The sequence below is a fragment of the Protopterus annectens genome, chromosome 3.part0, assembly GCF_019279795.1.
Source record: "Protopterus annectens isolate FY-2018-M chromosome 3.part0, PAN1.0, whole genome shotgun sequence".
NCBI classification, from domain to species: domain Eukaryota; kingdom Metazoa; phylum Chordata; order Ceratodontiformes; family Protopteridae; genus Protopterus; species Protopterus annectens.
The window spans coordinates 1,187,677,100-1,187,690,746 of NC_056731.1; positions in this window are offsets into that span (position 1 = coordinate 1,187,677,100).

The window sequence follows — 13,647 nt, forward strand, 5'->3', positions numbered from 1 at the left end:
AGCTGCAGTCACCCTTGTCCCCCAAGACATCACTGTGAGCAAGAATGTTCACCTGACTGTACAAGAAGACAGAAAACATCCCTGTGTATAACAGTACACATGTCTGAATATCTCTGCTAACAGCAGTACCATGCAACTGAAGCAGCACAGACACAATCATCTACAGTACACACTGTCCCCTGCAGTTTGTCTCCATATTGCCAAATGATTGACCGATACCTTGCAGAAACACTTTGCTACCTGTAGGTGTACAACATAAAGGTCTGCACTGGAGTACAAACTACCTGGAATTGATCCACACATTCTATACAGAAGGGCATACTGGGCATGCTCATCCACTTAGAGAAATAAAGGCAATGTTAGTCAACTACATACTGAAAGTTCATACTGGGCATGCTCACACACTTAAACAAATGAAGCCCATGTCTGCAAACAACAGTGGACCAGACATATCTGGCAGTCGCAGATGTTAGTGCAGACACTCCTTAGTATGCACCACTCATGCTTTGCACACACAGTGGAAAGGAATACAGGCATATATCCAAGGACAATACACTATAATAAGCCAAATGTAGATGTACATAGATGTGTGGAAGAGAGTGATTGTGACAAGGAGCCAACCATTGTGAGGCTTGTCCCACCCAGCACACAGCCAAATGGCTACAACCACATGAGTCTCAGATGTCACTCACTGTAGACATTAGCCACCGGTATCTGTCAGCATTACAGACTATGTGGTGCAAGTGCTAGCTGTGCAACATGACTGTACAAGGAAGTAGTCATCTAGCAGCTGTATACATGTACCTGTGGAATATAACCCTGCGTGGTGTGCCCACATGTGGTGTGTCAACCTCTAGATGAATAGGTTATGGCCCATGCACACACACTGCCCTCCCCATAGCCCTACTATGACAATCCTGCTGAGGTCATCCACTTTGAAATACACCCTTGGGAAAAGTGCACCCCAGAAATCTCTGTAGTGCATCCTGCAACAGTGTACTGCTGTAGTGTGATAAAGTAGCTAGGTAGGTGTTCTAACCCCAGACTTGGCTACTGTGTGTGTGTGTGTGTGTGTCTTTCTGTGTAGAGAGCAATGCTTTTTATGGTAGTCACACTCATTACAATTCCTAAACTCAACTTTGGCAAGGCTGCTGATGTCACCCATCTAGAAATATACCTCTGGGAAGATTGCAGCACTGTAATCAACATAGTGCATCCTGTAACTGTGTACTGCTGTAGTGTGATAAAATAGCTAAATAGGTGTTCTAACCCCATACGTGGCAAGTGTGTGTGTGTGTGTGTGTGTGTGTGTGTGTTAGGGTGCATGTCTGTCTGTGTAGAGAACAATGCCTTTTAAGGTAGCCACACTCCTTACAATTCCTATACTTGACTTTGGCAGGGTTGCTGATGTCACCCACCTAGAAATACACATCTGGGAAGGTTGTAGCTCAGGAAGCTCTGTAGTACTTCATGTAACTGTGTACTGCTGTAGTGTGATAAAGTAGCTACATAGGTGTTTTAACCCCAGACGTGGCTCATGTGCGTGTCTGTGAAGAGGGCAATGCATTTTAGGGTAGCTACACTCCTTACAATTCCAGTACTCAACTTTGGCAAAGCTGCTGATGTTACCCACCTTGAAATACACCTCTGGGAAATTTTTAACCCAGTAATCTCCATAGCATGTCCTGTAACTGCATACTACTGTAGTGTAATAAAGCACCTAGGTAGGTGTTCTAACCCCAGACGTGGCAACTGTGTGTGTTAGTGTGTGTGTCTGTCTGTCTGTGTAGAGAGCAATGCTTTTTAGTGTAGCCATACTCCTTACAATTCCTATACTCGACTTTGGCAAGGCTGCTGATGTCACCCACCTAGAAATACACCTCTGGGAAGGTTGTAGCCCAGGAGTCTCAGTAGCGCATCCTGTAACTGTATACTGCTGGTTTGTGATTTAGAATTGTGGTAGTGTTCCATCCCCATCCATGGCAGTTCTGGATGTTTTGTGTGTTTCAATGTCTGTTTATGGAGCAATGCATTATAGGCTAGTCACACGCAGTACATTTCAAATGGCCAACTTTGGCAATCCTGCTGATGTCATTCATTGTGAAATACAGCTTTGGGGAAGGAATTCTCTAGTAATCCCTATGGTGCATCCCATAACAGCTCCATATTGTAGTGTGGTATAAACCTCTGTCTGGGGTTCTATACCCACACATGTCATTTGAGAATGTTTTGTGTGTGTCTCACTGTCTGTGTAGGGAACAATGCATTTTAGGGTAGTCACCCACAATACATTTCAAATGGCCTACTTTGGCAATCCTGCTGATGTCATTCATTGTGAAATACACCTTTGGGGAAGGAGTACTTCAGTAATATGCATGGCGCATACTATAACTGCATGTGGTGTAATAAACTAGTTAGGTAGAGATTCTACTCCCAGACATGACAGGTGTGTGTGTGTTCATAACTTGTGTTCTGTGTAGATGTGGCTGTGAGCATCTGACACCTATGGCCAATGGGGAGCAGGTTTTGCATATTTCTTATATGGTGGCCCTACTATATAGCACGATGTCCACCATGCAGGGATAACAGATGCGAAATAGCTGAGAGGCTGGGGTGCAAAGCCATACCCATACATGTGACATCAAGGTCAGGCAATCACATTTAGCAACCCCAGTATTACCCAGAGCACACTCTCAACCCACGTCTCATACACACACACATGCCTAGGCAGCAGCTAATATGTGGGAAGGACACTGCATATTGGCCACTGATTTTAACTATGGAGTGATAGCAGTGGGCTACAGAGGGCATGTTACCCTGTCCAAATGTCCAATATGCACATACATGCTGACAGTGCACCTTCCCCATGTTCCCCAATGGACACATGCACTACCTGTGGTGCCATCGCATGAGTCCCACAACAGACATACCATGCCTGACAACATGCCCTGTATGGACAGATGTCACTGACACCAAGGAATTATGTAGGTATGCTATCAATGTAGGTGCAGAGTAAACCTGGTGTCCATTACTGGTCCCTGCCACAGGTGGGCAAGACTGGCACATATTATGGTAATCTGTATTCACAACATGGGCCAGACACCCCAGGTACAGTTCCGCATGTCACTGTACATGCATGTGGGAGGTATGTACATCCCAGACACCGTCCATGTCATGGACTAAGGAACACATGCATGGCAAGTGATGCACAGCATTGGCCACACACAATAGTCACCCAGGTGACTGAATGGGGGATACAATACCCACCTGTGTGGGCAAGTGCGAAAACTACAGTCCTGAGACACAATGCAGACCATTGTCATAAGGCCTAATGCCAAGGTATACCCATCGCCTACCCTTGTATAGCCTGCTGCTGCAGTTGACCACCACACACCCGTGCAGACATGCACCCATGCATGTCAGTACTGACACCCTGTGTGTTTGTCTGTGTAATGTATGGTGTGTATGTTCACATCCATACTCACTACAACCCCCATGGGCATACTGAAGCATGCTGTCTGATGTCAGACACCTCCTCATACCCTTTGCCCATACAACCTCCGCATGACCCATGTGGGGCATGTGATACCTGCACAGTGATGTGTTGTGGTAATCCCACTACTGATGAGTTGTACTCCTGGCCCTGCAGAGTGTGTTGATGTGTGCGTGTCCCTGTGAGAGTGTGGCTGTGTTGACACTGGCACCTGTTCATGTGGACAGGCACGTGTACGTCACCTACCATATAGCTACCGTATCCCTGTTGCAGATGTCACTCACCATCACAGATATGTTCTAAGGGCTCCACAACAGGTGGCGCATCCAATAACTGCACTGAACTGAGATAACAGTACATAGTTGTCAGGGGTTTGATACCCTGTGCTGATGGGTGTGTGGTACAAACAAGCTGCAGTTTTACTCTCCCACCCCTCCCTGACATATCTTTGCCTCTGTCTGCCTCTCCTACTCCCTCTGGTAGATGTGGAGACCTACAGCTGCTTTGCTTAGGCAGCAGCATGTGTATTTTAAGTGATGCTCATGATCAGCTGATGGCCTCTGCATGAATCACAGCCCTCCCCTAGCTGATTGCATGTGGAACAGCTGTTGTGACATTCCCATAGCCAATTGCATGGAAACACACTCTGATATCTAGGAACATCATGTTGGTGTTGGCCCTTGTCATTCACTGTGAGCAGGAACCAGATCTGTTGGTTGGCAACCAGCATCTGAGATGGACTGGGAATTTACCTCTAACAACATACACTGTGGAAACAGGGCAACACACAGTAGGGGGGTGTGTCTGACCTGCCTACAGACTGTAAGTGCTGATATACTGTATGTGGTGTACTGTTGGTTTAACAGTGAGTGTGTGTGTGGAGATGTCTTTCCTACGTCTCCATATCTGCCATGTCAGTTCCATATTTATGTGGAATCCTCATCTGCAGGGTCATTTGCAGACAGGGCAGTGTGTCGTGCCTTTGGTTTCATGTGTTACCAATGGAGCATCTATCTGTGGACTGCAGACGGTAGTGTGAGGATTGCAGTCTGTAGATGGGGAAAGCCGTGACAGTTATTGGCATCTTATCCCTCATAGGACATATGTTTCCATAAACCCTGTTACAACAGTAAATGTATGAGGTTATTACAGCAACATGTCATTATTGGCCCTGTGTATGCGCTGCCAGACACAACTCTGCCAACCTGTGTACATATGTCGTGCATGATGTGGTGGTATGTGCTGTACACCATAATTAGTGTCATCATATCCACTAACTAACCAGTGAGATATCAGACCGCTTCACATATTATGTACAGTAGGGGTTATATTTGATGACATAACCTGAACATTCTGTGGATGTTTGCACAGTCCTATGTGTGTGTGGGCATCAGTGTTGCAGACAGCAGGTAGCAATACCTCTTACAGGAGAACTGGCTCACTCAGGGCAGCTACATATTTGTAAGAGGTTCAGGAACTACAGACTGAGTGTGAGTAGAGTTGTGTTATGCTTTGTACAGTGCTGGTGTTACAGGGTGTGTGAGTACATACTACTTTAACTTAGAATGTAGTCTGTCTGCATAGCTCTCAACTATGGGCCTATCCTCTTGGTGGCCAGAGGTGTGCTTATCATGTGTTGTCTGTCCACCACACAGGTCCTGTGTCAGATATTCCACTGGCAGTGTGTGTGTTGCGTGCTATCAGTACATGACCTACATATCAAGCTTTGCATATATGACATGCTGTGGGGGGATGTTCCATAGTGGGTTGTGAGTATATCACACTGCCATTGCTGCCATCAGTCCACTTCTGTTGTATCCCCCATACATATGGTGGAGCTGGGGCCATATATGTGTGGTCGTCAACTACACAATACATGTGTGCTCTTATGCATTCCAGAGGCCAGTGTATGTAACAGTGGCCCTGTATTATTGAGTCTGGGGAGGCACTATAAATGACCTAGGCTGTTAAATATGTGGGGTATCAGGAGTGAGCTGCCTTAAGGTATCTGGATGTAAAGTGCCGTATACTTCACCTATATTTACATCACTTACATATATTTGGTTACTGCAAGCCTACTGTCTCCTGCCAGACAGACTGTTCTGTTTGTCAATGTGCATGTGATGGTGTCAGGTATGCATGTTATGTCACAGTTACAACCCATTTGGTCACATGACGTCTTTACCACCCACTGCTGAGTGTAGATAGAGGCTGCCGAACTATACACCTGCATTACATACTGTTGATCGTTTGGTATCCTGTGGCCCAGTCTGTCCTCACTATTGTACAATTTTAAGGGCTTGGCCTGAACAGTGACAGTTGTGAACCTTTCCAGACTACTGTATTAGTATACCTGTTTCACAGTTGCATTCCTCTGTTTATATGGATATCAGTGTCTGAACAGCTATATGACATGGCATGTAGAACTGTAATAGTACACAATGAAAGGTATTCCATGTCTGCAAACTTGTATGTGGCGTTTTCCCTGTGACCTCTCTGTGGGTATATGTTTCAGGCAACAACTGTCATTTGTATGGGTGGCCCATACAGTGTCCAGTTGACAGGAGTTAACTGTAGGCATAGTGGCTGTTCCATATTGTGTGCACCATCTACATATGTATCTTACTGTACATATATCTGCATGTGTATGTGTAGTCATATGTACATATGTATATACGTATCTGCATATCTGTGTCTGTGTATCTGTATCCTGGGAATGTTAATGGCTACCACATTTTACATTACCTATGGGAGGCAGACTGTACTGCATGCTATGTCAACAATACCAGCCTGACATCATACAGGTAGGATGTTGTACTGTTGACTTCCTGTGCCCATGTTGTGTCAGGTCCTGGTTACTGGATCTGCAACACTTGGTAGTGTATTGCGGGGTGGATGTGTTTGGCCGTGGGGGGGGCTGCCTAGTTGTACAAGACGTATAGTGTGTAGGGTCTCTCATCCCCAGTAATGGTGCATGTGGACATATGTGTGTTTGTTAATCTGCCATTGCTCTCTACAGATGTATGGCCATATATACCGATATAGATATATGTATCTGCTGACATATATATATATATATATATATATATATATATATATATATATATATATATATAAAACTATGTCCGCATATACCTACATAGATGTCTATCTACATACACATATGTAACTTGCTGTGTATATGTAGACATATAGGTGTAGACACATATATGTGCTAATGTAGGCATTAGCATATATATATATATATATATATATATATATATATATATATATATATATATATATATATATATATATATATATATATATGTATATAGTGTTAGAAAGCTATATATATATATATATATATATATATATATATATATATATATATATATATATATATACACATATATAGATATGCTGTATCAGTGTAGATATTAATATATTTACACACATATACAGCTAGATGATGGTATACATTCTCTGTACAGCTGCATGACTGGACTGGATGATATGTTTCAGATATTGCCCTGACTTTATACAGTTGTAGTGGCTTACTGTTAGACCATTGTAGCTGTGTTGCGGAGGGTCCTGGGATCAAGAACTGCATGTATATATATATATATATATATATATATATATATATATATATATATATATATATATATATATATATATATATATATATATATATATATATATATATATATATATAAATATGTGTTGACATATTTATCCATCTACCTATATACCAGTGATGTGATATGATATATGTGTGAGTCGTACATTTATATGTACCTGTGTATCTCTCTACATTTACAGATCTATAACTGTCCATATGTCCATGCATGACTGGCTCACAATATTCGCCTGTCCCACATTCGTCTGGCCAATTGACGTGAATGATGTCAGGCATGTGGTCAGTCAGGAATGCCGATACATTACAGTTGCAGACATAATGTTGTTCAGATTATGTGCATTACAACAGATCACTGTTTAACTAGCAAAGTTTTACATGTATATGAACAATATTTCCCATTTATCCCAATTTGTATGCCACTTTTGTCACACTGTCCAGAATGTTTGCAATAAGAGGTTGAGTGTTATGATATTAGTACAATTCCCCTTATGCAGATTGACTGTGCTGCATGATATATCTGGGAATACATGGGATGTATGTATATCTGACATGGTGTAGTGTTAATTCACTATGATTGTGGTATGCAGGGTCCTGGCCTCGGGCCGTGCAGTGGCTGGCAATTATGTTGCAGGGTTGAAGAAGGGTGGTGGGATATAGGATGATTAAAGCACTTGTAAGCAGTTTTGATTGTGTTTGGATGACGGTAAGCATTGCTAACTGCAGGTAACATCGAGTTACATCAGGTTAGCCTTGAAATTGCTTACTTTGCACACACTGCTCACCGTCACGCAAACACAAATCTCCGGTTACATATGCTAACAGATAGTTTGTGTCAGATTTGCTGAGCCTGTAAACATAAACTCGCTTACTAATGCTGACATATGCTTACAACAGCTTATTGCTGCTTAACCTAACTACTGCTTTATGCATTATGATACTGACACCTCACATGTGCATTTCCTGCAGTACGCCTGTTGATATATATATATATATATATATATATATATATATATATATATATATATATATATATATATATATATATATATTAATATGTTATTTTGTGGCTGCAGTACTCCAATTCATATACATATATTATTCCGTGGGTTATGCAACATACATATTACTCATAACGTGGTTTGCCATGGGAAATGGTATGTCCCAGTACCTTCCCTGTGTCTCCCCCTCCTTTCTCGCTGACATCCACAGGCCGGTCCCATTAGAATGGGTTCAGCCAACCCCGGCAAGCTTCGGTCCATAATGTCGTACCCATCATTCCCTCCACATCAGTCATCCTTCCTACAGGTTCCAGCCGAATCTAACCACACCACTACACATTGCCCACTCTCTGCTTCTCAGGACCCTTCATGTATGTTGTCCCAACCCATGGATCTTCAGGCTTCCCACACATTTAGTCTGCGAACATATGTTGCCATGTTTGCTTACCTTTGATGACTCTTTTTAGCAGAAGTTTGGGGTCGTCTCACCAGGGACAGACATGTGCTTGTTTAAGAGTAGACTTAGCAGGTTGACACTGTTTCTCCCATTGGTAGTATTCTGCCAGTAGTCTTGGTGCCAGTGCTGTGTTACGCTTAGTGGTGCATATTATTAGATTTGCATGATATTTGCCTTTTGGCATTGATTTCCCCTTCATCACTTGTTATATATGTGTCATGTATCCTTGACATGTGTACATACACTGTATGGGGTCCTGGGAACTTCTACACTTAATTACAATAACATCTCACATGTGGACTTACTGCAGTACTCCAATTCACATATGTATGTTCTGTAGACAGTTATGGCACATATGACTGTATACTGATGCCATTCACAGGTTCGGTTTGGTTATACTATGGTGAGGACATGATTATTACTACCCCATTCTTCTGTACTTCTGTTATGGCTTGGTGGATAGCTACTGGGACTATGGTGTATAGGGTCCTGGGCTCGTGACCTGCATGGCTGTTTATTTTGTTACTGGGCTGAGAAAGGCCCATTGGATACAGAGTGATTAAGACACTTTAAAGCAGTTGTAAGGCCTTAAGCCCGCTTACTAGTGCATACATATGCTTACTATTGCTTATTTCTGCTACACCTGCTTACTAGTGCCTTATTCCATCTGACACTGATACGTCACGTGCATTTCTTGCGATACTCCAGTTCATATATATATATATATATATATATATATATATATATATATATATATATATATATATATAAGCTATTTAGTGAGTTTTGCAACAAAAATATTGGTTATAACGTGCTTTGCCATGTAAAATACATTGTGTTACAGTGGGACTCGAACTGGGAATGCCTGCTTAGTGGCTGGATGCTCTACCCACTACAGTATTGCTGTTCTGCTTCAGTTGCATATTTCTACCATAATGTAATACCCATGTTTCCTTCCTCCGGCCCCCGTGCTCCACGTACACAGCATCCATCCATTCTCCAGTTGCTAGCCCAGCCATACCACACCTCCACACATTTCCCTCTCTGCCCGTGATGGTACTACTCCATTATACTGTCTTGACCCAAGCTTCATCAGGCTTTTCATCCATTTAGTCCATGTACGTATGAGCCTTCCCTTGATCCTCCTCTGATACTGGTGCAAGCATCTATGTTACTCACAATTTTTGGTTCGTCCCGCCAGAGACGGACCTGTTGTTGTGTCAAGTGTGGACTTAGCTGGTCTACACTGTTTCTCCCACTGGAAGCATCCTGCCAGGGATTTGAGAAGCAACGGTTTGCTCACACATCGGGCCAGCCTCATCTCCCGGTTCTGCGGAACCGACGCCCCATCTGTGACATTCTGTGCATGAAGCATGCCCACGTCCCCATGGTGTGCACCATTTTTCATTATTCTCTTCAGTTTTATGCAAGACTTTTGTTCTCACAGTATGATTGGACATGCACTGTTCTTTGATACACATAGACTGCTCAGAATACTGTAGTTGAGCAATGTACATGTTTGCTGGTATTAATCTACATACTTACATATATTTCCTATACTGTTAAATGACTGTACTGGATGATATGTTTGTGATAACAGCAGCTGAATGTGTATTGGTCATGGTTTAGTGGTAACTCACTTAGAGTATAGTGTGCAAGGTCAGGGGGTTGCAACCTGGGAGTGCAGATTGTTTTGTTAATGGGCACGATGAGAGCTGTTGGCTACAGAGTGCCTAAGGCACTGTAGAGCAAGTGTAGGTGGGCATGCCCTGGTTTGCACGAGGCTCAGCATTGCTGACCTCTGGTTACAGTGTCTTACACTGAGTTGGCCTCTACATTGCTTAACCAGTTTGGGCATTGCTTACCGCCAGCCAATCAGGCTAAAACCCGCTTGCTCCCGCATACCACCACACTACTTCATATATTTAGTTCACATTTGTTGACCGGGACAATCCGACTGGATGCTTCTCCATTGTCAGAGGTGGCCCGGGGAGTGGAGCTCCACAGTAAACTCCAGCTACACATTACAGGTAATACTGAGGTGTACACATTCATGGAGAGTAACAGACTTTACATAGCTACGTACCTCATTCTTCATGCTTAGTTTATTTTAACATGTCAGTATTATACATGCTTAGGTCAGGTTTACATGTCGGGTATGACTGTTGACAAAGGTCAGTTTAAGGTGAAGTTATATTCCAGTGTAACAGTTCTGGATAGGTTACAATCAGGTATTCGGGGTAGGTTTAGTTATGCCATACCTGTGGGGTAGAGTAGAAGAGAATAGTGAAGGAGTAGGTATATATATATATATATATATATATATATATATATATATTTATATATATATATATATATATATATATATATGTATGGTTGTCTGCGTATGTATATATCTATATGTGGGTATGTATATATAAGGTATATATGTATGTGTATATATGTATACATATGTACTACAGAGAGGGAGAGTTATATATCTATTTATATCTATTTAGTTATGGGTATATACACACACACACATACATCTACATATTTAGCTACATGGCCCGTAATGTAAACTGGTACTGTTGGATACTATGTTTCGTTTGCATACCGGCCAACCTTGTGTACCACGTATGCTTTGTGATACCTACAAATAAAACCATTAGTGTACACAAAGTCACACGTGCATTCTATTGTTGGTACCAGGGTAACATTCGTCCCATACAGGACAACCCAAAAATTGGGTATTCCACTTTCGTCGAAAAACAGAGCTGCAAAGGTTCCCATGGCTATGTGCATGGACTACAAAGTGTGGCAGACCTAGGATACTTGGGTCGGGACAACATACAGGATAGGTCTCGGGGGGGGGTGTGAAAGGTGGACAATGGGTGGTGGTATGGTAGCTATGGTCCAGTAACCAAGAAAGGGATGGTGGCTGCGTGTGTGCAGTGGGGGGGGGGCAGAACTGTGGGCAATGAATGTATGGGTTGAGGATAGCCTGGGTTGGATGGGCGTGTACTGGTTGGCCTGCCTAGTTGGTGGGGGAGAGGGGAATGTGATATCAACATGTGAAACATAACAGGAGACTAATTTAAATCCCTATGTAAATGACACACTTACAATAAAATGAGCTTGGTAGGTTATTGCAGGGCGGACGTGTTTGGCTGGGGGGGTGGCAATTTGTATGAGTCGTATATTGTTTGGGTCCTCTCATGCCCATTAACAATGCATGTGGATATATGTTTCTTTTAATCTACCATTGATATCTACAGATGTCTAGCCATATATACCTATATGGGCATATATATTGCTTACATATTTATACCTCTGTCTGTATATACCTACGGAGATATATATCTGTGTACATATATGTAACTTGCTGTGTATATGTGGACGTATAGGTGTTGACATATAAATATATATATATATATATATATATATATATATATATATATGTAACTACATATATAGATATGTTTTATCTGATTAAATAGTAATATATTTACACACCTACACATATATCTAGATGTAGGTATACATTTTCTGTACTGTTGCATGACTGGGCTGGGGTTATGTTTCTGACAACATACAATTTATGCATATCTGACATGGCTTAGTGGTAAATAATTTTGTGTATGGTGTGCATGGTCCTGGGTTTGAGCCTTGTAGAGACTGTTTATTGTGTTGCTGGTCAGAACACCGACCATTGGATACAGAGTGATTAAGGCAGTTTAAAATGGTTGTAAGCGTGTTTGCACGGTGGTAAGCACTGCTGACTACCGGTCACAGTTTCTTACACACAGTTAGCTTCTCCTTAGCTTAATTTGTGTCGGTAGTGCTTACCCCTGTGCAAACGCACATGCATATGCTTACTACTCCTTATCTGTGCTTACACCTGCTTACTGCTGCCTTCTTCATTATGATACTGTTTCTTTACATGTGCATTTCTTGCAGTCCTCCAGTTCATAAATATACGTTATTTAGTGGGTTTTGCAATACAAATATTGCTTATACCATGCTTTGCCATGTAAAATCGACTGTGCTGCACTGGGACTCGAACTGGGAATGCCTACTCATTAGGCAAATGCTCTGCCCACTACACTATTGCTGAGATACTTCATTCGCATATATTGTCCTTGTTATCCTCTTCAGCCTTTCAGGCTGCTTTAACCATAGCTGAGTAATGGACACACCCGCCACCTACAGTTAGCTGTACTCGTAGTTTTAGACAACAATACAGGGGTTTCTTCGTTTGATTTTTATGTCCTGTTGCTGTTGTACACATGGGGGACTGTTGGTGGGGATATGTGGACAACTATGAGTGGTCTCGCTCATTTATTTCCACTTTCTGCTGTTCAACATTTCAGGGGTGTATTTATTCTGAGAGCTCTGCTGTCAGACATGCCCCCTGCAGTTGTACATGCTCTGTGTAAGTCTGGGAGCTTGGGCAGCATGCCTTCATTACTATGCATAGTGCGCTGTCATCCTACTCCTAAGCAGCCGCTTCCGTGCAGGACTAGACTAGTCCTGCACGGCAGTTTAGTAAATCCGGGAGTCAGTGTCATAGTCAGAATTTTGAACACAAAGGTAATATGATACCTTTCATTGGACCAGTACAGGTTTTAATATAACTATACCCAAGCTTTTGGACTAATATGAGCTCTTCAAAGATGAATTACCTCATTTCGGTCCAGAAGCTTTAGCAGATTTATTGTAAAAACTGTGCTTTTGCAATAAACGTTATCACATTATTTTTGTGTTGCAGTGCTTTCTAATAATAAACCAGCATTCAGTGGAGGGGTCAAATCCTTCTTTTTGTCAGGGCATAATACAAGCCATTTGAAGCCAAACATAAATACAAAGCGCAGTCATAGAAAGACCAAAATACCAATAAAATATGGAATGCATGGTAAAAACATAACCAACAATGCTGCATACTGTACTACCGAGGTGTGTAAATGACATAGATACATACTGTTCATCTCTGTATTAGCTAAGTGAATTTTTCTTTATGGGATTGTAGTCCTTATTCTGTACAATGCAATAAAGTAAAAGATATAGCAAACAGTTTCAGTTATTGTTAATAAGCAAA